The sequence below is a fragment of the Mus caroli genome, unplaced genomic scaffold, assembly GCF_978045245.1.
Source record: "Mus caroli unplaced genomic scaffold, Mus_caroli_1 scaffold_13, whole genome shotgun sequence".
NCBI lineage: Eukaryota > Metazoa > Chordata > Mammalia > Rodentia > Muridae > Mus > Mus caroli.
In genome coordinates, this window is record NW_028227268.1 from 83,360,123 (window position 1) to 83,387,590 (window position 27,468).

At 36.2% G+C, this 27,468-nt stretch overlaps 1 long non-coding RNA gene across 1 annotated transcript; it reads left to right on the forward strand.

Moving 5' to 3' along the window:
• Positions 1–24,804: 24,804 nt before the first annotated feature.
• LOC147001562 (uncharacterized) lies at positions 24,805–26,332 on the forward strand. The gene is made up of 3 exons (XR_015044874.1): positions 24,805–24,996; positions 25,623–25,712; positions 26,273–26,332. It is a non-coding gene; the product is annotated as an uncharacterized LOC147001562 (long non-coding RNA).
• Positions 26,333–27,468: the final 1,136 nt, after the last annotated feature.

Sequence of the window (27,468 nt, forward strand, 5' to 3'; positions counted from 1 at the left end):
ATCATATAATAAAAAACGGCATAGATGAGTATGGTGTCATGAGATGAGAACTTCAGATGACTCATAAAAAGCCATCCTTTGTCTGGATTTTTATTTAACTGAATGAATGTTGGGGGGGGGGTATTTGGATTTGGAAATGCCTATGTCAAAGCATGCATGCAGCAGTCTGAGGGTAATCTTGAATGTGCTTCTCTCTCTCTCTCTCTCTCTCTCTCTCTCTCATGAGTTCAAGGAATCAGTTTTATCAGTCAGGCTTGAAATCTTGAAATCAAGCACCTATGCCTTGCTGATGCATATATCTAAGAAACCCTATCATTTGTAGATAAAAATGTCATGTCCCTTTGGCTGGGTTGGAACTTCCTATGTAATCAAGGATGGTTTTATAATCTGAACCTCTTGACTCCACCTCCTAAACTCACAGTCAAATAATGTTTTCAGATTATTTGAAATTGTAATTGCATGTAAGGAAACTGCATTCATCATTTAAAACTTTTTTTTAATATTCTAAAGACTTATTTATTTTTGATCATGTGAATGTGTATGAATGTTCATTCATGAATATGCAGGGCAGAGTCAATGAATTTCTTTGGAGCAAGACTCACAGGCAATTGTGCGCTGACTTAAATGGGGGCTCAGAACTGAATCAGTTCCTCTCCAGCAATAGCCAGATCCCTTAAACACTGAACAATCTCTCTAGCCCATCGTTTTTTATTTTTAAACAAAATTTTACCAGTAATACCATAGAAAATCATTTTAGTGTTTTCTTAGTTCAAAGGAAAGATCTTGGTTATTGACTTGACTCAGTAACTTGTACCAACTTACATAAAACACTTCTAACTTGAGAAAACAGAATGCAATCTGTTTAATTGTGAAGTGATATAATGTGGCATAATCCTCAAAGCATGCATTTGGATATAGTGCATATATATTTGCATAGTAATGAATCCACAAAATAAAGAATATGGAATTAGGTGAAAGCTAAAAATGAAATAAGATATTGCCAGTATGAAAACATGTGGCTGCATCACATTAAATTTAAATGGAATCTTCCTTTGAAACTCATTCCAAATGCAGTTTTGTACTTAAGGAAAATAGTATTGGGGGGAAATATTTTCTAATCTTAGGGTGTGACAGATTGCATTATATTGCATATTATACTATTGACTGGAATAAAAATCAATAAATGTCCCAAATAATAATGCTTTTCATTAGTAAAGTTCGTTGTTTTACAAGGCATTTTCTCAAGGAAAACAAAAGAAATACATCTACTAAACATTCATTCTTAGAAACTGCCATAGCTTTTACAAGCATTACTTTATTTAATCTTCGCAACAAGATTTATCTTATCTTCGTACGAAAAAGAAAAAAAAAAAACCAATCCTCAAGTTTTAGATGAGAAAAAACCAGACACAAGGAGATTAAATAACTTTTCTAAAGTTGCACATCTAGTAATTACAGAGTGGAGGGTTTAATCCTGACAGTGTCACCCCAGAATTGCAACCCAAGTCATCAAAGCATGTTGACTCTGTGTTGTACGATTTTACTGCGTTGATCCTCAGAAAAGTCTTGTAACACTGTGGCTTGCATTATAATAAGATCATTGTTTTCAACCATTTTTCCTATCACACTGGAAATAGTACAAGCCATTTATGGTGCCAAAGCTTGGGGTACAGATTTTGTCTAAACTAGAAAATCATATGAGTACAGGAAATTTCCTCTTTGATCTCTTTGTACAGTGGCATACCTATGAAGCACTGTTTTTGGGTCCTGAACTTTTAGGTATTGTATTAAACTGAAATTATACTTGTATTATAGTGTTAAGGATTCTGAAAGTTAGACAAATCTTTCAGAGTCATCTGCAGGAACCTTCAATTTTAGGGGTTGTAGAGATAGCTCAGCCACTAAGGGACCTTCTGCTCTTTCAGAGAACCTGAGTCCAGTCCCCGGCACTTATTCTGAGTGGCTCACAAATGCTTGAAGACAGCTCCAGGAGATCTGATGTCTTCACCTGGGATCCACACATATTTACATATGCATAGTATACACTCACATTGCCTACACACAAAAATATAGATAATAAAAATAAATCTGTAAAAAATCTTACATGTTATGAGAACATGCAATATCAGGAAGCTTTAGCTAAGCCTTAATGGGTTAGGAAATTCATTTCTCTGGGTGTCAATATGCATCTTTGCTTTCTACCCACAGAACTTTCAGAAAAATTAGTTAACAAGTCTTGAGAGGGTAAAGCAATGTATCAATGTGTGTAATGGCTAGTCATGTTGGCTTCTTGTATCTTTTTAAACATAGATGTACTCATCCATCCATTCATTCAGCAAATAATTATTAGCCTACTATGTGACAGCCACATTTTAGAAACTACATTTGTGGCAGTACATGACATAGAAGAATCTATCTCTGCAGAACTTACACTTTAATGAAACTACTGAGTTTATAAAAAAGAGAAAAACTCATAGGATATAGCAGCAGAGAGGAAAAGTTACTAAAGAGAGAAGTAATACAGAAAAAGGGATGGCATAGTAATGACAGAAAATGCCCATGCCATGTGGAAGATGAGATGAGAAATTCATTCCCATTGCTGTGAAATAACTTATCATGAACCACTCTGTCATGAACTACACCTATTTATCATTATAGATTTTGTGTGGAGTGCAGATTTCACACCTACTTTAGGTTTTCTGCTCAGATCCTCACAAGTTTAACATCACACTTTTGGTAAGGTTTTGGTCTCCTATGAAACAGTAAAAATCTGTTGTTCTGTTGTAGATAAAACTCAGGGTATTTTATTACTCATAGTCAGAGAGAAAGAAAGGGGGTGGGTTCTACTGCCTACATTATTTGTAGACCTTACATGATGAGAATTCCTTTATGATCATGTAACGCATCACTTTTGTCATGTACTCTGGATTTGGAAGAGGTCAAAGGCTCCACATACATGTTCAAGGGGAACCATGATATGGAGTGTGACTGAACCAAAATGATTATTAACCTGATTCTTTCTGTGCAAAATTCTTGGTTTTGAGGCTTTTATTGTGTATTTAAAGTGGCAGCAAAACGGGGTTGTTGTCTAAGACTGAGGGCCATAGAACACAAAGAAAAGTGTTCAAACTGATACTGGAGAGTGGAGTACACTGGCTTTTGTGAGGACATGCAATTTTACTGCAATGGAAGCATGAAACTGTTTGATATGTCTCAGAATATCTTTGATTCAATCTATTTCACCATGACAGGAATAGCATTCTGGTTCCTCATGTGGAATTAATCATAGGAGTCATAGAGAAGAGCAAGGAGGCCATTATAAGCTATTAGCAAACACAGGCATGACCACATTAGCAATGGGTGATGCAAGTATTTGTTTGTCATATATTTGAAGGCAAAAGATTTCTGGAATGATTATGCATGGGGATAACATAAAGCTATCAGAAATGATACCAACATTTTGACATTTAGTTATTTTTAGTTATGTGTGTATTCTGTATGAATGTATAAATGCACACAATGTATGTGTGGTTTCTGTAAAGGCCAGAAGAGATCGCCAGAACTCCAGAACTAGAATTAAACAAAGCTGTTTATATGGCTGCTTGAAACCGAAGGCTGTTGCTTTATAAGAACAGATTCTGGCGAGGATGTGGAGAAAGAGGAACACTCCTCCATTGGTGGTGGGATTGCAAGCTGGTACAATCTCCCTGGAAATCAGTCTGGCTGTTCCTCAGAAAATTGGAAATAGTTCTACCTGAGGACCCAGCTATACCATCCCTGAACATATACCCAAAAGATGCTCCAACATATAACAAGAACACATGCTCTACTATGTTCATAGAAGTCATACTTATAATACCCAGAAGCTGGAAACAACCCAGATGTCCATCAACAGAAGAATAGATACAGAAAATGTGGTACATTTACAAAATGGAGTACTGCTCAGCTATTAAAAACAATGACTTTATGAAATTCTCAGGCAAATTGTTGAAACTAGAAAATATCATCCTGAGTGAGATAACCCAGTCACAAAAAGAACACACATGGTATATACTCACTGATAAGTGGATATTAAGAAAAAAAGCTCACAATGCTCACGATACAACTCACAGACCATATGAAGCTCAAGAAGAAGGAAGACCAATTGTGTGGATGCTTCTGTCCTACTTAGAAGAGGGAGCAAAATAATCACGGAAGGTAAAGGGGAGGGTTTCTGGGAGGGAGAAAGGAGGAGCAGGGAAAGGAGGTACACTATCAGGTGTGGGAAGAGAAAGAGGAGAGGTACAGAGGGTCAGGAAATTGAACTGAGGTCTGTAGCAGGGGGAGATGGGAAACTGGAGGTAGCCACTAGAAAGTCCCAGGTGCCAGGGACCCAAGAGTTCCCAGGACTCAACAGGGATGACATTAGTCAAAATACCCAACAAAGGTGAGCTAGAACCTGCAATTACCATATCCAGTGGATAGGCAAGTCCCTTGGTTAAGGGATGGGGCCATCCAGTTATCTTTAAAAAATTAATCCTGAATTGCTCCTGTCAAAAGGAAATGCTGGGACAAAGAGTGAAGCAGAGTCTGAAGGAAAGGCCAGCCAGAGACTGCCCCACCTAGGGATCCATCCCATCTGCAGATACCAACCCAGATACTATTGCTGATGCCAAGAAGAGCTTGCTCACAGGAGCCTAGTATAGCTGTCAGATAGGAGGCTGTGCCAGAGCCTGACTAATACAGAGGCAGATGCGTGCAGCCAACCATCTGAGCATGGGTATCACAATGGAGGAGTAAGGGGAAGGACCTGAAGGGGTTTGCGATCCCATAGGAAGAACAACACAATCAACCAACCAGACCCCCAAAGCTCCCAGGGACTAAACCACCAACCGAAGAGTACACGTGGAGGGATCCATGCCTCCACCTGCATATGTAGCAGAGGATTGCCTTATCTGGCATCAATGGGAGGGGAGCCCCTTGGTTCTGTGGAGTCTTGATGACTCAGCATAGGGGGATGCTAGGGTGTTGAGATGGGAGTGGGTGGGTGGAAGTGGAAGCATCATCATAGAAGCAGGGGGAGAAGGGGGTAGGGAGTTTGTGGATAGGAAACTGGGCAGGGTGAAAACACTTGAAATGTAAATAAAAAATAACCAAAAAAAGAAGAAAGAAAGAAAGAAAGAAAGAAAGAAAGAAAGAAAGAAAGAAAGAAAGAAAGAAAGAAAGAAAGAAAGAAAGGAAGGAAGGGAAGGAAGGGAAGGAAGGGAAGGAAGGGAAGGAAGGGAAGGAAGGGAAGGAAGGGAAGGAAGGGAAGGAAGGGAAGGGAGGGAGGGAGGGAGGAAGGAAGGAAGGAAGGAAGGAAGGAAGGAAGGAAGGAAGGAAGGAAGGAAGGAAGGAAAAAGGAAGGAAAAAGGAAGGAAGGATGGAAGAAAAAAAAAAACAAGAGGTGAGGAATCTTTCCAGTCCATAATGTGAAGATATCCACATACCCCTTTTCCCAATAGTTTTATATAACTTGTCTTATGTGTTATAGCACATAGATATCAAATGATGTATGTATACGATTCTTTACTGTAGCATACTTTAAATTTAAAAAATTGTCAAACTTTATGTCTATAAACATGTTCAGTTCCTCTCTTTCCAGCACCAAAGATTCTTTCCTTTAGTGTGATACATATCACAGTTAAGAAGGAGGACAGACTAGTTAATAATACTGACAATCACTTAGCACCACACTTGAAGCAGACTCTGTTGTCCTTTCTGAAGCATCAAATTTCTGTTGCAGGATTCTAAGTTACCACTTTATATTTCATTGTCCCTAGTCCTTATGTTTCTTATGTTCTTTAGTTACTTAGGATTACCTTGTAGTTTTGCATGAAATGGTGAGGGTTATTTCAGGTTCTATTTTCAGGGTTAGCTGTGGAAAATGTGTTGGGAAGCAGGGCTACAAAGGCAGTTTTTTTCTTTTAAACAAATCACACATATACTAGCCCTATGGCATATCAAGTATATTAATATCATCTCCTTGTAAAGTTAGTGTTTACTGAGTTACTACAACACAAAGCTTTACTTTTTTTTCATTCTGAATTCTTCAGAATTATGTATACCTTTATGTTGCCTATGGGAGAAGCACCAGCATCCTCCATTTATATACTCCTTCTTTCATTTATATTTGTAGGGATGCAGTGGTATTTATTTCCTATTGTTTCTCTGTATATTTTGCACACCACGCATGTCTTCCAGTTTATGGTTCAGTACTGCTTGTTGTTTTAGTTAGTCACACTCTCATAACCTGGCAATTTACTGATACTTTGGATTTAATTATGCTTTTCTCTGGCATGAACCCAGCTTCCTTGTTGACAACATTACTTTTTGGACATTAAAAATGTTTCAAAGTCATTCCAACTTTTTATTGTGTCCTATCTCTAGAATAATTTATTTTTCAAGGGGTTCTGACCCTTTTTACTTTGGAGTAATATTAGACATGGGGATCTCTGATATTGTTTATTCTTTTAGGTACATGGTGCTTTAAACTAGATAGACATGTTTATGCAATCTACATGTCCAATCACAAAGTTAATTAAGTTCAGCATGATAAATCTTTCAAGGCACCTTGAAGGTAGTAAGCACTGTATAAATATGAAATGAATTTGAGATTCAGCAGTATTAATCTATGAAAATAAAGCAATATATTAGTAGAATGCTATTGTGTGTGCATGAATGTTGGAACACATAGGAAGAAAGTGAAGAAAATTATGTGTACAGAAAGAATCCTACATTACAAATATGATATTTAAATGTCACTATAAAAATGGCAACTATAGCTATATAGTGAAGTAAAAGGGAGATTATATATTTATATATGTTTATTATATATATTTCTATATACTTTGAAATTAAAATTATTATCCATTCTGTTCTATAGTATCAATATATAACACTTACTTTTGACGTGGGTCTACATTTCCAAACATATGATTATGTTCATGATTAAAGAGAAAAGACAAAGTTATATTCTAACAGACATATTTTTCATTATTATACTTATTGCTACAATTAAAACATTATTTTTTGGTATAAGCTACCTTAATTTATTTTTATGGTTATCTGAATTACATTTTTCTATATCAGATCATCTTTGTAGTTAGGTGATATAAATGTCTTCTGTAGAATGGGTGACCTTTTATTTTACACTAAATAGAAATGCAATTTTTAAAAATTATTTTACTTATTTTCATTCCAATCATTGAACTCCCCTCCTGGAAATGTGATTTTTTTATGAAAAAAAATTCTATTACCACATGTCCTGGCTAGTTTTCATGCCAACTTGTCACAAGCCAGAGTCATCTTGGAGTAGTGATCCTCAGTTGAGACACTTGCTCTGTAAGATCTGGCCTTGAAACAGACCTAGGGAGGATTTTCTTAATTAGTGATTGATGTGGGAGGTGCCAGCCCATTGTAGGGGTTATTACCTGGTCTGGTGGTGATCCTAGCTTCTCAAAAAAAGCAAGCTGAGCAAGCCATGAGAAAAAAAAGTCAGAAAGCAGCACCCGTTCATAACCTCTGCCGCAGCTCCTGCCTCCAGCTTCCCATCTGGTTTGATTTCCTGCTTTAACTCCCCCAAAATGGACAATGATTCAGGAAGTGTAAGCCAAATAAACCTTTTCCTCTCCAAATTGCATTTGTTCATGGTGTTTCAACACAGCAGCAATAACCATAAACACCCAGTTAACTGTCTAGAAGGGTTCTGTCCAGCAACAAAATACTAGAGACATAACAAAGGCAGAGACCTAAAGGTCATGGAGGTATGAGTGGGCAGCACAGCAGCAGATAAAGAAAGACAGATTACTCACAGAAGAACTGTCATTTGTGGGGATGGAGCTTGGGACTGGCAGCCAAATGTCTTCTAAGAGGGATCTCAGGTGCAGGAAACAGTTGCTAATGTTTTAGTGACAGAAGCAAGCAGCCTTCCAAGATGTATTTCAATGAATGACAGAAAAGATAAGTTAGAAAAGGGAAGAAGTATTCATGTTCCTTGCCTGGAATGTGTCCACACAACACGTTGAGCTTCTAGAACACTGTCACCTATTGCAAAATGCTATCCATTCCGCATATGAGTGTTTGACTCCTTGAGCTCACATACATGGTGATTTATCTGCCCACTGGACCAGGCTCACAATGAAGTGTTACATCCTGAGTTCAGTAGATATATGAGATTTCCTATTAACACCACAAGATTTAGCCCATGATCCAGAACCATCCCTAAAACATACTAAAAGACAAAAGTGTCAAATGGAGGGACTCTCACACACAGTTTGAAACACAAACATCGACTTTGAGAAGACATACCTTGAATATATCCAGTGATGATGTAAAAGCAAATGTGTGCCGTTATTTGCAATAGCTGCAAACCAAAACAAGTCAAAAATAAAGATCACAGGAAACTAAGAAATAAACTAAGAAATAAAGTCTCAGTCCAAGCCATTTCCAGAGGTAACATCCTAGCATGGCTACAACGCAGAGACCAACTTTAACAAATGAAGATAAACATACTTGAGAAGGGTTCTAACACATAAGCACTGTAGAGCAGCTTCTGGGACTTTTATATGCTTCAATGTAACAGAAGTACAAATTACAGTTTATTGATTTAAACTTTTTCCAGATCTCTGTTCACCTTAAATCACAAAAAAGGTAGATATAGAATCCTAACACTGATATGGAGTCTATCTAAAGATACAATAATAAAAAAATGGATATATCTAAAGAGGAGACTAGTCAAAGATGAATGAGAGAAATAATGAAAGAGAAATCTGAAACATGCAAGAAGAGGTTGCAGGAACTATGTTTAAAAAAAAGTATATAGAAAAGTCACAGAAACTATAAAAAAATTGTTCTGAAAAGTAGCCATATGATACTATCAATTATTTTGAGGTTATTTTCTGTTTGAGAATAAGTAGCAAAATCAGATAATATATTATCATAAGAGTAGCTAACATGCTCTTACTGTGTGAGAGGCTTACTTGGAATAGCTTTATAAATTGTGCAACTTACAAATCTCTTTGTGGGACTGTTACTGTTTTATGTAACAGGAGAAAGATCTGTAGCATCTGTTGGAGTAGACAGTGGTATCCACTTCCATTCTACACTGTGCTTTTCATCCCTTATTCCTCTAATGTAAAGAACACTCTGGTATCCTGATTTGCAATCAGCTCTTACTTGGCTTCTGTGTTCTAATTCCAGATCACATCTTCTTCCCCATCTGCAGCTGATGATAGTCCCCAGTACTGATGATATACAGCCCAGAGCATGAATATACCATTTTAGTTTTAGATTCTTACAGATGAAAATTGCATCTGAACTATTTCTCTGCCAGTTCTAATTTCCAGATCGTATCACAACCTGATTTCACCTCAGGTTCAGTAGTGTAAGCCACTGTCCACTGTGAAGTCATTGTCTTACCTTTATCTGTAGTTATTTATTGTAATAATATAGATCTTCCAAACCCAGACTTCTTTCAGGTATAATATACTCTGTCCTTTGTGCTTGTAAATTCTTTCATCTCCTTATGTGACCCTGGCTTCCTGTTAGCTTATCTCTATTTTTGTTTCCTCCTTGGATATCTCTTTCTAGTATTCCTTCATCTTTATCTGTTGTGAACTCAGCCTTATTCCTCTAATATTTATGGTCTATGTTCTTTCTTCTTTCTCCCAAGAACCTGTGAATGGACTTTTATTTTTTATTATAGATTCTTGTAGATATGATTAAAAAAGAGTTTGTTAAATTATACTGAAATAGAAAGGACCTCTGCTCTAGTGTGATCCATCATCACTTTGTGGAAAGGACTTATATCAGTCAGAACATTTTGTAGATATCTAAGTCATATTACCCTTAGAAACAAAATACCTGACTGTCATCAGAGAGGTCTAGGCCGACGCTATGCTTCCTGTCTCTAGTGTGGGTCTGCCTTGATGACCCCTAGATTTCAGATATTGATTGTTCTAAGTAAGTCATTTACTGGAAAGTTTGTTTCAACCCTCACAGGCTCATCTGATTTGGCATTTGGGGTCATTTTTATTAATAATATAGTATATTTCCCAAAGGTGATATTGCTTAAGAAGGAAGAAAAATCATGAGTATATTGTATACTGAACATGATGCAAGGGTTTGAAACATTTACAATTTCAGTGACTCTATAACCCCAGATGTAGACACTATTGATATGATGAGTTTGTGGAAAAATAAAGCTATAAGGCTTTGTAATATTTAAATCACTTGTCTGATCTTACTAGTGTCGTAGATTTTTGGCTTCTATCATCTTTCCTTTGAAATAGCGAGTCTATCATCAGTGATATTTAAAAGTTAAGACACAGAATAAGCCATTACCTTAAATAACACATCACTGAATCAACATTTCTATATTTACCAACATTGAATATTTTTTCTGAGCACACTAATCTGCATTGCTCTAAACTTAATTCTTGTAACTTTCCTCAATGGTTCTGTATAGGCTCAGCTAACGGATAAGGAAATGATGGACAACTAGGACCAAATCAAACCAACACAGTGCTGCTGCAGGGGGGCATCTTTCCAACCTTTATCTCTGAGCCTGCTCCAGAGCTAGCCTTTCAGAACAAGGACCATGGCAGTATCTTCATAGACATATTATAATACTGGAAAGAGGAATTTCTTTGTAAAAAGTCAAGGGGACTTGCCAGTCTGTGCTTATTGCCTCTGGAAAACTGTTGGGAAGATTTGCTGAAAAAGGCTCTTTACAGGCATCATTGCCTTTTTCTTTTACATGTAACTCTCCAAATCTGATCCAATATCTACCATGCATTTCTAGCTGGTCAATATTTCTCTTGAAAACCTTTGGAAAAGGTGTTTATTCCATCAAAAAAATTTCCTTAAAAATTACAAAGAACTATTTTTTCTCAAAGTAGATTTAATTCAAAAACATTTTTAAAAGATATGTTTATGCTATATGTCATGAGAGTATATGAAAAGGTAATATAGATTTTTTTAGAAGGCCATTACTTGCTGTATATTTTATATTTTATATTTACACAGGCAAAAATTCTGGTCAGAATATCCTGTAAGTACTCCAACTTGAGTATCAAGTACCATAAATGTTATTTCCAAAAGAAACCAAATTTGTATTTCATTTATTTAACATTTCTTTAAGAAAACTTTTTTTCTTTTAATACTAGAGTCACGACTCCTGTGCACTTTCTACACTCATTTTTAAGCCAATGGGAAATATATTTTCTCCTGATGTTAAGAAACCCTCAAAGTTAATTACTGGAGATAGTTGGAATTTTTTTTTTGCTTATCTTTATTCTAGTGGGACTATACACCATTTGCATGTAGTCATGTAGGGTGAGTTCACTTCTGACACAGTCAATTATATAAGTCTATCAACAGCTATTTTATTATGGGAACAATAGAGACAGAAGGCTCCGACTCTCTGATGAATGTAGATTAGACAGAGGTCACCCTGACATACATAATTAGTTTTAGAATGTTAAATTAATAGGTAGTGTGCCCCTAAGGCAACCATACATTTAGGCTGAAGCTGCAGGATCTGGAGCCCAGCCCTCGTATGCTGTTTTCAGCGCTGACATGGCTTAATGCACTGCCTGTGAAGTGACATAAGGTATTATGGAAAAGCTAAACGGCTGTAAAAACAAAATTAGCATAATACTATGGTCAGACTACACATATTTCCCTTCAGAAACATTTGTGCAACTCAATTATTATGCAAATTCTTAACAGGGTGTTGGCTAAACAGATACATCTTCAAGTGCCTTAAATAGATCTTTTAACAAAGATTCAATAAGCAATCAATGGCAATATTTGGAATGATATTAAATTCTTGGTCTGGATTGCTATAAATATTAGCTTAAGAGTAGGAAGGTGAAATGAAAGTTATTTTCCACTTATAAATGCTTTCCTACCCATATGTAGGTTAAAAAAAATAGTAATATCTAGGCAGACCTAATTCAGAAAAAATCAGTTAAAATTGTATGCCAATTTTCTTATGCTTAATCACTGGGTCAATCATATCTTGCACTATAGTTGTGGTTATTAACATGCTTGAACAAAGAAAATTATTTTTACAGAGAATGGATATAGATTATCTAGATATATAAAAGGAGATTAACTTCAAATAATCTAGAGATGTATCTGTAGTTTAATTTGTGGTATATATTGTACTATATTTTATCAGTATTATAATCTATTTTCTCTGATTTCTGAATTAATTATGCAATTGGCACTAGACCCTGTTCTTTATATTTCTGTGGTCTTCAATATACACAGCACGCCCGCAAGGTTGAGTTTATTGCCACATTTAGTTAACAAAGTAAATGAGAGCCATTGCTTAAGAATTTTTTGTGGTATGGACAACCAAGTAATGGCATAACAAGGAATGTTTGAACATGAAAGTTTATATTCTAATGGTTTTATATAAATCATATATATATATATATATGTGTGTGTGTGTGTTTGTATTAGATAGATGATAGATAATAGATAAATAGGTAAGTAGATCATAGATAGATAGATAGATAGATAGATAGATAGATAGATAGTTAGATAGATAGATAGATAGATAGATAGATAGATAGATAGATAGATAATGCATGCAACCTATTTAAATGATTAATCTAGGCATTTCTTTTTTAGGTTTAGATTAAATGATTATCCAGTATATTCATTATTTCAGCATCGATTTAAAATTGTTCAGAGAACTCTAGGACATATTTTGGTATCTAATTTTATAGACTCAACAGATTGAACTTCCTCGTCATAATATGGTCACCATACAAACACATGCTTGGTTTCTACACTTGAGTTTAATGTTATCACAACATGGATTCCAATGGATACTCACCCTGTGAAAGCTTCAGCACTTTTAAGGTTGCTGTATTTGGTTAATGTTTATATAATTTAAAGTTGCTTCACAGTATAATTTACAGAATACCTAATGGAATTCCTGTTGTAATTCATCTGAGTGTGTAGACAGAAGATATAAAAAAGGCCAGACTCAGGTAAATTAGAGGTTGGTTCCATAGTTCGGTTAGGAAAACAAAATCCCTGGTGAATTCCATCTGTCTGATCTGGTATTCTCTGTATCTTTGGCCATTTTTGATCATGTTAGCAAGGTGTCAGCATCAGTGCTGGATACCACACTAAGATTCCATCATATCTTTTGTTCATGCAATCCTTTGGCAAGATGCTAAATCATGGATCACTAATAAAAACAATAAAATAACATCAGCAGTATTAGTTTTCTTACCTGTATTTTGGTTAATGGAATAAGCAAGTGCCAGATTTATAAAAGAACTGAGAAAGGACTAGCTGGAACTTTCAAAATCTATATATGGAGAAAGGATTTTATCTATCTAGAAAGTGAACATGTTGTGTGATGGTGGAGGCACTAGTCATCCAACAGACAATATTGGTGCCCTGCAGCATCATACCTCAAATTTTTCTTATGTAAACACACAATCTACATATATCATACATTCAACAACCCAGTCTTGGTAAGACATAGGTTATGAAATGCTAGACACATAAAAATGATCCATTTCACCAACAGATTCTCTTTGAGGAAATTAGAGAACAAAGAAAAAAAATCTAAACATTATTTTTTTCAGCAATAATAAAATGTTCCTGTTCTTAAGTGCCAAGATAAAATGAATTATTTATTTTGCAGTTATTGTTTTATGGAATATAAATGTTTAAAATAAATTGAAATAGTTTTAAAAAGATAAAGATTTGAGGTATATGGTAATGTTTGGGAATTGTGGAAGAAACAACCTGAAGTCAATCATGGGTACAAGATGCCAACTCTGTCTTTTGCTTGAAGTTGCTCTCCAGCTAGCTGTGTAGATAGCTCAGCTTTTAAGCAAAGTCCAGTCTTTTAGGTACATATCAATCAATCATTTCCCCAGATTCCCTTTTGTATATCCCACAAATCAGCATTTATGACCTTAACTTCTTGATTCTTAGAAAAAGGCATGAAGTACATTTTGTTTTTTAACCTAGCAAATGAACTTGGAGATATTCCTGCCTTTGTAAGCACAAACAATAAGTTTATCTGGGTGGGATCTCATCCTGAGATTACCATTCCTGTTATCCCTGAACCTAAACTTGCTCTGTCCCATGCTGACTTTGAACTCAGAAATCTTGCCTGCCAGTGCATCTTTCTGACAAGCTTGCATCTGTCTTTTTACTTTTAGGTGCATGAATGACCTCATACAATTCATATTGCATCCTTATATTTTGCATAGCTGAGAAATTATACATTCTTGAACTCTTGTTTTCAGAGTTCTTTCCCATAGCCGTAAGGGTTGTCCTGAAGGCCACAACATTTACCATTTACCATTCTTGTGTTTTTTCTAATTAACAAGGAGTCATTAATCTTAACAGGGAAATATGAAAATATGTACATTATTTTACAAATAAGCTTTTTACACAGCAGCCACCAACACTCTTGGAGACTCATGTCCTGCTAGCTCTGCTCTATGGATGGGAACTGTGTCATGTTGTCCTTTCTGCATGCAGGACTTAGAACCCTGCTCAAAGAGAGTAATATTCCTGTGGGGCAAGACAGCCTAGTCCCCAGTTGAGCAATGGTTTGGAACCCTGGTGAACTGGTGGGTAGTGATTTCTACCTACATAGGACAGAAGGTGTTCAGTCACACCTCCAAGATCCCTGGCTCCTGTCACATAGCTATAACCTCCCATAGCCCTCCCACCCCACCCCCAGCTGAGAGATATGTGGCCATCAGTCATGAAAGAGCAGCATCAAGCCCTCCCACATGCAAATAAGGTTTCCCCAAGGCTCTCAGACCAAACCAATGAAAAGTACCTGTTGTCAGACCCTTACCCACTCCAAAACTGTATATGAGTCCTATCCAGAAGGATTAAAGGTGTGTGAGAACTACCAAGTCGTCAGAACCTTCTGTCCTAAGAGGTGTAACACTTGGGAAGAGGTCTGCTCTCCCTTAAGGTCCCCTGATGCTCCACTGCACTGGGCCTCCCGTTGGCCCAGCCCAACAGACTCAATGCTGGGTTGCGTAGAGTAACCAAGTAACCTGGAAGTAACCTGGCAGAGATGGAGGTGGAGCTAAGTGCAGCAGCAGGAGCAGTGGAAGGAAGAGACTTCCTCTCCCTGCCCACACTAGCTTCCCTTCGAGGGAACTCTTACACCAGGCTGGGCCAGAGATCTCCATGGGAAGCCTCTGGTACACAGGCCCACATATTCCTACATATAAAACATGACTGTAGTTCTTACAAGTATCAATGCAGCCTCATGCTTGGGTGAATAATGACTGACTCTTTCAGAGAATTAAAAAAGCAGTGCTAATGACTACCAGTCTGCCTCCTGCTGTAATTCAAAAGGCTAAAAGGGAAACTAATGCTTAAAAGTGAGGTACACTAGGCATGTAAGATCAAGGCGCAATTACAAATCAGGGATCCACATCAACCTGCTTTAGCCTAGAGTGATAGGCATCAATGGAAGACAGTTGTGTGTAACAGTACACCTAGATGCTGATTAAATAGAAAGAGCAACATGTGGGGTGGTCTTAGTCATTACTGTGATAGCAAGAGGGATATAAGATGATATTGTGCTATACTCATAGATTATTATGCTTTATTCAGTCATCATTAGAAAGCCTTCCTCTGGTGGCAGATGAAAATAGATGCGCAGAACCACAGCCAGACATTACATGAAGAGAACATCTAAATTAGAGTTCTCCATCAAATCCTCCATCAGGGAATCCCATGGAATAGAAGGTGGAAAGACTAAAAGCCAGAGGGTATGGAAATAAGCCAGAGGGTATGGAGGTCACCCAGAGAATAAAGCCCTCTGAATTAAGTGTTATGAACTCAAAGAGACTGAACACATTAAGCACAGGGCCTACATGGGCCCGCACCATGTCCTCTGTATATATGTTATCGCTATCAGCTTAGTATTTTTATGGGACTCCTGACTTTGAGAATAAATGTGTCTTTGTCTCTTGTGCCTGCTCTTGTGACTCTTTTCCTCTTGTTAAGTTGCTTATAGCATACCTATAACATCTCCTTGTTTTCAGTAATGTATTTGATGGGTATAAAATCATACAAATATTATATATATATATATATATATATATATACACTCAAATTCTTGAATACTCATTTCTTGGTGTTGTATGGGGATATTAGGTGTTTAAACCTTGCTGCAAGTTCTATGACATGGAGGAAGGGTTTGAGAATTTATATGCTTGTACCAGTTTGTGTTCTCTTTCTGTTTACCTTTTGTGATTGTAGTTGTGATCTCAGTTCCCTACCCTGGCCACCTGCTGCCATGCTTCCTTCCTTTAATATGGACTCTCTCCCTGGAATTGTAAGTTTGAATAAAATCTTTCTACAAGTTACCTTGGTAGTAATGTATTATGGCAACAAGAGAAAAGTATCTAATACAGAGACTGAGAAAGGAGCCAAATTGTAAGAACTAGTTTCAAAAAAATGACAACAAAATTAGATAAAATAAAATCTAATAATGAAAGGAGTAGAGTTGAGGAACATACACATATTGAAATTCAGATTAAAGAAGCCGATATTATTATACGTCTATACATTATTTTGGCATCATACAGAAGAACGCACAGAAGAAAACTTCTATAACTTGGGTTTCCTTCCAAGCGGCATAGGAGCATTTGATAGAACTGTTACTAATCAGTGTAAACCGAGAAAACATTGCTATTGGAGATTATAATAATATAATACTACATTTTATATACTTTTATAATACTACTATACTACATTTTATATAAAAAAGTTTATGATCAAAATTTTTGTTGCGCCCACCTCGGCCGTCAAGGAAGATACAACACGGTCAGATTCTTCTTCTTCTTCTTCTTCTTTTAATAGAAAAGGTTTTATTCCTAACTCAGACCTCAAGCCTTGTTACACAAGACTATTTTAAACACTGACATTTAATTCTTAAGAAAATCAAGCAAAGTCAAAGGTTATCATTAGAAATATGATGCACTGTCAGTCACAGTTTCAAACATTACCATTTTTTAACTTTTGTAACTCAACAAGGGATTCAAGAAACAATCTGTGGTCTGGTTTTTATAAACACCTTTATGCAGACACGAGTATCCTACCTTATTAAGTATGAATATTATTTTATTATTTTTTTAATATTTTTTATTACATCTTTTCCTCAATTACATTTCCAATGCTATCCCAAAAGTCCCCCATACCCTCCCCCCCAATGCCCTACCCACCCATTCCCATTTTTTTGGCCCTGGCATTCCCCTGTACTGGGGCATATAAAGTTTGCATGTCCAATGGGCCTCTCTTTCCAGTGATGGCCAACTAGGCCATCTTTTGATACATAAGCAACTAGAGTCAAGAACTCCGGGGTACTGGTTAGTTCATAATGTTGTTCCACCCATAGCGTTGCGGATCCCTTCAGCTCTTTGGGTACTTTCTCCAGCTCCTCCATTGGTGGCCCTGTGATCCATCCAATAGCTGACTGTGAATATCCACTTCTGTGTTTGCCAGGCCCCGGCATTGTCTCACAAGAGAAGGGGCATAGTGTCCACACTTCAGTCTTCATTCTTCTTGAGTTTCATGTGTTTAGCAAATTGTATCTTCTATCTTGGGTATCCTAAGTTTGGGCTAATATCCTCTTATCAGTGAGTACATATTTTGTGAGTTCCTTTGTGATTGTGTTACCTCACTCAGGATGATGCCCTTCAGGTCCATCCATTTGGCTAGGAATTTCATAAATTCATTCTTTTTAATAGCTGAGTAGTACTCCATTGTGTAAATGTACCACATTTTCTGTATCCATTCCTCTGTTGAGGGGCATCTGGGTTCTTTCCAGCTTCTGGCTATTACAAATAAGGCTGCTATGAACATAGTGGAGCATGTGTCCTTCTTACCGGTTGGGACATCTTCTGGATATATGCCCAGGAGAGGTATTGCTGGATCCTCCGGTAGTGCTATGTCCAATTTTCTAAGGAACCGCCAGATTGATTTCCAGAGTGGTTGTACAAGCTTGCAATCCCACCAACAATGGAGGAGTGTTCCTCTTTCTCCACATCCTCACCAGCATCTGCTGTCACCTGAATTTTTGATCTTAGCCATTCTGACTGGTGTGAGGTAGAATCTCAGGGTTGTTTTGATTTGCATTTCCCTGATGATTAAGGATGTTAAACATTTTTTCAGGTGCTTCTCTGCCATTCGGTATTCCTCAGGTGAGAATTCTTTGTTCAGTTCTGAGCCCCATTTTTAATGGGGTTATTTGATTTTATGGAGTCCACCTTCTTGAGTTCTTTATATATATTGGATATTAGTCCCCTATCTGATTTAGGATAGGTAAAGATACTTTCCCAATCTGTTGGTCACCTTTTTGTCTTATTGACGGTGTCTTTTGCCTTGCAGAAGCTTTGCAGTTTCATGAGGTGCCATTTGTCAATTCTTGATCTTACAGCACAAGCCATTGCTGTTCTATTCAGGAACCTTTCCCCTGGGCCCATATCTTCAAGGCTTTTCCCCACTTTCTCCTCTATAAGTTTCAGTGTCTCTGGTTTTATGTGAAGTTCCTTGATCCACTTAGATTTGACCTTAGTACAAGTAGATAGGAATGGATCGATTCGCATTCTTCTACATGATAACAACCTTAACAACCTTTTTATTGCAGGAACACCTCGATGATGCTACGGGGACCCCGGAACCCAGAGAGCACTGCTTATATGCACCCCAGCACCGGAGAAGGCTCCGAGGCCCCCTGGGATTGGTCAGTCTGCAGGCACCTACTTTGCATGCACCTGGGAGGGGTTGGCGCCAGATTCGGGCTCATGCCTGTGCAGTGGTGTTATTTACCACAAAGGCACACCGGAAACCTGCGCCATCCTAGAGTTGGCTTCCTACAAATTTTCATGTTGTTTGACTCAAACATGACTTACATTTACTCAGTGCTATTTTTTCTTAAGTTGGTATTGGAGGATCTTTTGTGACATACCATCATTTTGGTTGGGTGTTTCTCATGTGGGAGTAAAGTCTGACTGCTGAAATATTTGTGGTTTCCCTGCTAATGCAGGTTCTGGTTCTCTCAGTCCATAGAGATACAGAGTCCATGGTGTGGAGAGTGAGGCACAGGGTGGTCTCAGCCCTACTTCAATTACTCACGTATGCAGACTAGAGTTCTCACACTCATACTTAATATGTCTCTATTTCCTTAAGCTCTTATCAACTGCAGGATTTATTGCTAACCTGCTTTCTGTGATTATGAGTAAAATCATTAACACTGGATGTCTTTTCCAAAAACATATTTTCTTTCAGCATCCATTAGTTTCAGCTGTATCAAACCCCTTCACTCACCTCTGCAAGGATAACTAATGTAGAAAATGTACTGAGAAGTCAACTTCAAACACATTATGTCTTCTTTGCTAAGCTCTGTGGACATCTGGGATTTACTTTAGTGTATCTCTTATCGCAAGATGTCATCCTTTTATGAAGACTGTCTGGAGAACATCTGACCCTATTTATCTTTTTCATAGATCCAAGTGGGCTCATAAGCAGTGAGTGCTCCATGCCTCTTTGGAAAGCCTTCCCTTTCTCCCTTACCGAATCATGTGTTGCAGAAACATTTGGAATTGGAATTGTCTAGTAAATTTAACACAGTTTACAACCTGCAGCTGTGTTTTGTTCCCAAATGCTAAGAAAGAAATTGTGAACAAGTTCAAACTACAAAGAATAATTCTTATGACGACTAATAAAATGTACCTATTATTCAATAGGAAAACACCCAATTGAGGGTTCTCTTTTTCCTGTTCATAACTGAGCTCATTTTCTGTTTTATAGTTCTGAGAAACAACCGGAAACTCTCACAGTGCTTGTTTTTTTTTTCCCCTCTCTTTCTAAAATCTACATGTTGCTAAGGTCTCCATCAAACTCAGTAGGCTGATGACAGGCAGAAAGAAATGGCAGACATTTAAATGATCCAAATTATAATTGGTAATTAGTTTCTAGATTATTTCTGTCTTTTTCAGTTGGAAGACAGTTTTTACAGTTATGTAATTACCAGAAAGAAACACAAATATCCTTTTTGGATGTAATTTTCATGTGCAATATAATCTTCAGGAATAAAAACTGTGCACATCCCTATGTACAATACAAATACAAATTTAAAACATTTTAATGATTTTGAAAAGTAATCTCCTTTCAAAAGCTAGATTCTTATGAATAAACGTCTTTACTTTTCTGCCATCAGAAAGTATCACTGGAAATTTCACTGCTCATTTGATTAGAATATTTCTTTGCTAGCAAATGTTTTCCTTTCCTCTCCATTATTTTACCTACTACACATATTTTATTTTAAAATCAATTTAATCACAAGGCTTATCAAAACTAGCAATATTTTTCAGAGAGCTCTTGAGAATTAATTATGTAGGTCTCATTTTTCTACTCCACTAATCTTTATATCTTTGGTTTATGGAAGAGAAGCCCATCATTGACTGACACATGCAGATGATTCTCTTTCTTTTAAAGGAAGACCCACTGAAGGTAAGTCCTGATATGGTTTCCCAGTGTTTAAGTCCCTTCTTTACAGTGAAACTTTTGGTTGTGAACCTTGGAATGACAAACAGACATTACCTGATTTCGCTTCTATATTTAATTTATGAGAGAGTGGGTACATCTACATGGAAAATCTGGCATACAGCCTCCAGGGAAAATTTATGAAAACATTTATATTTCTAATTAAAAGTTCAATGGACCTGTCTTAGCAAACTCTTTTGCCTTCTAACTTTGTTATCAAGGAACATACGAAATATAAATTCACTCTATTAATTTTTAATCTGAAAAGGAAAGTTTAAAAATCATCCAGGATTTCTTCGGGTTTCAAGTAATTCAATATAGTGTAATAAAATTGAGTATATTCATTTTTTTTCATGTAATTAGAGATTATCGGACTCCTGTTAAAATACAGAGGAAGGCAGCACAGTCCTATTATGCATCTTTGTGATTAGGATGGAAGGTCACTGAAAAGATGTTTTAAAACGTTATAGACTGGGTTTGATTATTGGAAGCTGATTAATTTCATCGAGACATTTGAATCCCCTGTAATTAGCTTACTTATTACTGAACCCACTTGGTTAATATAATCCACTTATTAAAACAACTTTATTATTAATAAATATTGAATGACTGAATAGTATCTATATAGTTTTGTATGATTTTCTTTCTCTTGACTTAAATATGCACTAGATTTTGTTTTAATAAACTAAGCAGCTTTCAGCTTAATATACAATCTGGAAATTAAAACATAGATTGGGAGAAAGATGGCTTTACGTAGACTTGAACACAATTGCAAGGTATTTAGGTCTTGGTGAAAAGTGAGCACCATGTACCCATTAGTTACCCAAAATATAACTTAGTGCCTTCTGGATGCTTCTTTAATTGCTTCAATTCAAACAATTACTGTATTGTATTCATTCACATTGAAATCTGTCAAGGTGGAGATAAATTTTGTAATTGAAGATAGAAATTATGTCTCTACTGCTCTACCATCATGTCAGCTCAGGCTAAATGGTAGAGTTTTGTTTGTGTTACTAAAATTTAAAATAAAATATTTGAGAGGTGATATTACTCATATTAAAATTTAATCAATTGTTTTAACATGTATTAGAACTATATCTTTATACTGTCTGAGTTACACAAACTTCTCAGTGGTATATATATATATATATTTTCACTCTCTGTAATATATAATATTATATATATATATATATAATATTATATTTAAAGGGGGTGTGTGCATGGAATTTCCACACATTAAAATGGCTATTGTTCTTAGTGAAAACTTAAATCAAGTTTGATTCCTATAACAAATTTTAGAGAAGGAATTTTTCACTTCTTGTGCTCTTTGTTCTCACCTCCTCAGGGGCCAATACCAACTGCATGTTGGTAGAAAACTGAACACAGATAACAGAGGACTACTGGTTCCTGTCTCCTTTGTTACTATTGCCATGACTCCTTATATCATGTTTTCTACAGCATATGATAAAATACAAATATCCCATCCTTGAGTGAAAGCAGGGGTGATATTGTTACTAGCCCTGAAGAATTTGAGCCCCACCCACTCCTACAGCGAGTTCACTTTAGGACTAAGTATGTGAGCATTTTTCCAATCCTTAGATTGATCTTCATAGAGCTATTTTTCCAATGCCAGAACAGAAGTGGCCTTAGAGCAGTGGATTTATGTTTCCGTAATGAATATGGGTTAGTTCACAATCTCATCCAAGTACATGTTCATATCATCTTTATGACCCACATAATACATCATGGAGCTATGGGATGGAAGGAAACTAATTAACCTTTAATGAGATGAGGGCTCTGTAGGACAGTTGGCACTGTGAAATGGCTGGAATTCCCAGAGTGGGACGTTCACCTGGGCGCTATGCCACTGCAGATCCACTATCTGTTTGGAACCAGATTTCTTTCTCAATATCTATTAAATTTGTCAAGAGAACCAAAGAAAACTAAGTCACAGCTTTACTTGAGAGGATCTTATGCAACTGCATTGGTATAGAGAATATATATTTTAAAAAGTGAAACTTCTAACGCAGCTGTTCTCACTGTAGAGGATATTATACAATTTATGAGCTCATCACAGATCATTCTGCCTTAAAAACTTTAACCATGGAGGTATGAAATTAAAAGAATACTCTCAAACTAAACAGCAACATTAACATGCTCACGGCCATCACAAAGGAGCAGGGCACATTTCTCAATACTGTTTGATTCCTGTTAAATTTCGATTGAAGATAAAGGTTCAGTGAGTTGATATCTACACAGCTTCCTGGATTCACATAATATTTGAAATTACAGAGATAGGATTAGTTTTCTGACAAATGTGTAAAAGAACAATTCACACAGAGTGTTTGTTAATGTTCTGAAAGTTGGGAGAGAAATCTCTTTGGGATTGTTTGACCTTCAACCTTATCATGTGAGCTGACAGTCTGGGAAGAAAATACGGAGCCTGTAAAACATCTTTCTCTTCATATTGATCTTTCCATTGAATCTGGATAAGCTTTTTTATCCAGTGGCACATTAATGTAGTAAACACTTTAGGCATTTATCTGGAAGAAAGTAATGATGTCATCCAGGCTTCTGTACAGTCACCTTGTTCAAGTTTCTACATGTAAAAGGCAGAACTACATTTTCTTCCCTATGCTCAAGCAGGTTGAATTTATTACAGTGGGCTATTTTTCTTCCTTTGTATATTATATTGAAATAAAACCAATTCTCTGTTGTCTTTGTGAAATGCATTACACATGGCAGTATTTAGATGACTAAGGTTTTATTTTATATTTTATTGACATAAAATATTAATATTATGTTACAACTAGTAAAGCAGGCTTTTAAGGCAGATTTTCTTTTGAATTTGGTTAATTTGTGTATACTTTGTATAGGTATAAACTATTTCTAGCATGATATTTATATAACTTAAGAGCACTGAAGAGATAATGAATATATGATTTTACAACAAACAAATAGATGATATACTTATTTTTTTAATCATCATTGTATCAAATTATGTAAAGCAGATATCTCTTCACTTTAGTATACTTCTGCATCTCTTTGTTATTTGATTTCTTTTTTTTTATTTTATTTCTTCACCAGTCTCAAATGCACATGTTTATGAGGAACGGTGATGTTCTGACATGTCACTTTTCTGAATAATAGAACACCAGAACTTTAGATCCTGTCTAACTGTAACACAGTTTTGAGGCCAACAGTATTCCTTTCTAAAAAAATTACAATAACACCCCAATGTTCAGGATCTTGTTTGCACTATTTCTAAGATGCTATTCGATCAACGTTTGTGGGTCTCATATTTTGATTGAAATAATCCAGCACCTGTGGCTGTCATACCTCACCCCAATACCTTTCAGTCCTATCCATACTCTCATTAATAACAAGATTTCATTATTTTGGTATTCTTTCAGTCTACACCTTGCTTGCTAACTCTGTTAATGTTCTACTTTGATTGGCAGAAGATACATAATTTGAAGCACTCCCAAACTTATGTTTTTGTTTCTTGTGCTTTTTTGACCGTTGCCTATTAAAGTGTCCTAATGCCTTTTCTTCTAAGTTTTCAATCAATTTTGATTTTATATTTGTACTTATTTCTATAATGGGATCTGATATAATTTTCTAGGCATGCAAACATGCAGTTTTCTCCATACTATTTATTAGTCTGTTCTTTCCAATATGTATTCTAAATACTGTTGAGGAAAATCAACTTATTTCTCTTTTCTATTCTGTTTCATTGGCTTGAATATCTGTTTTATGTCAATATCTCATTCTTTTCATGATTATTGCCTTGTAGTACATTATGAAGCCAGTCAATATGTCCTTCTTTGATCTTTTTGTTCAAATGCATTCTGTCAATAAGGGGACTTTTAAGGGGTTACACACAATTTTAGGAGTTTGTGAAGAATGTAATTGACATTTTGATTGGTATTGCATTGAATTTTACTCTTCTTAATAAGTATAAACATTTTAACAATATTATTTTAATTCATGATCACAGATATTTCTCAACTGTGTATAATCTCTTTAGTTTCTCCTTCAGTGTATTAATATCATTACTATTATCATTTTTTACTGTACCTAAATTTTACTTCTTTTCTCCTCTCTCAAACAATGTATGCCTGCCACAGTCTTTTCCATACCTCTACTCCTCCCAGTTTTCCCTACATTTCCCTTCTCCTCCAGGCCAATTCTTCCTCTGTTGTCCTTCAGAAAACATCAAGCCTTCCAGAGATAGACCCTCTATCAAGACTGGATGAGACAACAAAGTAGGGTCCCAAGAAAAGGTGATATACTACCTACTGCCACTGTTAGGAGTCCCACAAGAACACCAAGCTACACAGCCATAAGATATATGAAGACGACCTAACACAGATCCATGCAGACTCCATGATTGCCTCTTTAGTGTCTGTGAGTCTCTATGAACTTTGCTTAGTTTTTATTGTGGGCTTTGTTCTAGGGTCCTTTACCTCTTTGGCCCCTACAATCTTTCCTCTCCCTCTTCATCAGGGATCCCTGAGATTTGCCTAGTGTTTGGATCTGGGTCTCTACATAAGCTCTCATCAGTTGTTGGATAAAACCACAATGATGATTATTTGGCTAGGCACTGATATATAAATACAGCAGAATATTGTTAGGAATTATTTCATTGATTTATTTTTTTAATGACCAGATATTTTTTTTTAATTTTTTTTTTGTGCTTTGTAAGTAGAATTGATTTTTTTCAAATGATTTAATATTGGAATAAATATAGGCCGCTAATTTTAGGATGATTGCTTTGTGTCCTGTATCTGTATTCAATTTATTAAATTTGATGATGCTGGGTCAACTCTGTACAGATTTCTCTATATATGATTACATTATCTTCTGTAATGACTTGTCTTTGTGTTTTCCTATTTGGAAGCCTCCTTTTTTTTTCCTTGCCTGGATGTTCAGGTAGGACTTCAAATAATAGGTTGACTAACTATAGTAAAGTGTACCTGCTTGCTTTTTCCCAACCATAGAGAGAATAATTTTATTTTTTTTTTCTCTTTCAGAGTGATGCTAGCTGTGGCTTTTTGTATATAGCCTTTATATTCATGTATGTTCCTTATTCCATAACTTGGTGACATCTTTTACCTTGACAGGTGATTTACTTTGTTATCAAATGCCATGCCCCCTTCACATCTGCTGAGATGGTCATGTTTTCCCCATGCCTTTTATGTGCTATATCTTATTTATTAGTTTGTTTGAGAAGACTCACCTTCACAGTTCTGAGATGAATCACATTTATCACTATATAGCCTTTTGTGGGTTACTGAGGTATGCATACTAATATTTCTTGAGGATTTTTGTGCATATGTTCATTAAATATTGGCAACATGCATTTATCAATTAGGATTGTATTTAATTTGTGCTTGTTGACCATCCTGAGGACATACATTCAATCTCTCAGGTAAACACCCTAGAAATGGCTCACTAAAGCTGTTCTTTGATAACCACATAAGTGCTGCTTCGCATTTAGGCACATGAAGGTATGTGCTCATTTGCACATAAACATACACACAACACACATTAGGAAAACAAGAGTAACACACATGAAAAGCAATAAAAAAATCTTCCAAAACCTTTTCAGTACTCTAGAAGCAGTATTTACCAAGATGCAATATTGAATAATACGTTTTTATTTTCCATTCATTTCTTTCAGTTGGAATGATTGTGTGATCCTCCATCCTTTATTCTTGCCTTGGAAGTGGAAATCTCCAATTAAAAATAAGTCTAACTGGGCTGGAGAGTTAGATCTGTGGTTAAGTGTACTGAGTGCTCTTCCAAAGTTCCTGACTTCAATTCCCAGCCACCTCAAGGTAGCTCCCATCTGTAATGAGATCCGATGTCCTCTTCTAGTGTGTCTGAAAACAGCTACAGTGTACTCACATATGTAAAATAAAAACAAATATTAAAAAAATATAAGTCTAACTGCTAGGTTTAAGAGCCTGAGGAAGATGATACAAGCTTACTTCTCTGTCTTCCCTTGGTACAGTACTAAAGTTTGCACATAATGGTGCTCACAAATCAGTGTTTCTTAACAACATTGCCCTTTATCCTGCATTTGAGTTTCTGTTTTTGAGGTTCTTTCTAGCCAATACTCATTGATAGTATCGATGTTTGAGTCTCTTTCAAAACATGCTGTCTCTTCTTTAAGTGTCAGTTAGAAATTGTTTCTCCATTGTTTAAGACACTTTCCCAATGTGCATTTTATGTTTCTAATTATATAATGTACTTACTATTCTTTCCTTCTACAATAATTAATCATCTTATTCCCTTCAAATGACATTTTCTAAGCAAGTAACTCAAGTTATAAGCAGGTACTTAGAAGTAGGGAATGAGCTTAACTCGTCTTTTAGGTTCTTAAGCATTTGTCTACGAATGGCTACAATGAAATAATCAATAACTTGCCATGAATTGTGTCTGTGCATGGCACAGTCCATCTATTTTTAAACTAGTTACATGCAGGTATGATTAGAAAGCTGTACATAGTTGACAGGTATGATCTGACAAGTTGTAACTGTGATGAGGCATGGTAGACAGAAGACAATCAGCGCCATGCAACTAAATCCAAAACCAAGATATTTAAGTATTACTTGTACCCTTCTAAATTTTTCCTATTCACCTGTAAAATCTCTTTCCTGGTGGTCACTTTTATCCCCAGTGTTCCGCAAGAAGAGGAAGGCCAATCTATATTGTAAATGTAACTTTTATTTGTTAGATGTACTTGTGCTTTCAGAGGTTTACTACTGAATAAATTCCTTCTTTCTAGCTCTTTCTGAACTCTGGATGGATGGTTCAACTTAGCTGTTCTGTACAAATCTCCTCTCCAAGCTCTCATTCAATCTGGCTTTTCTC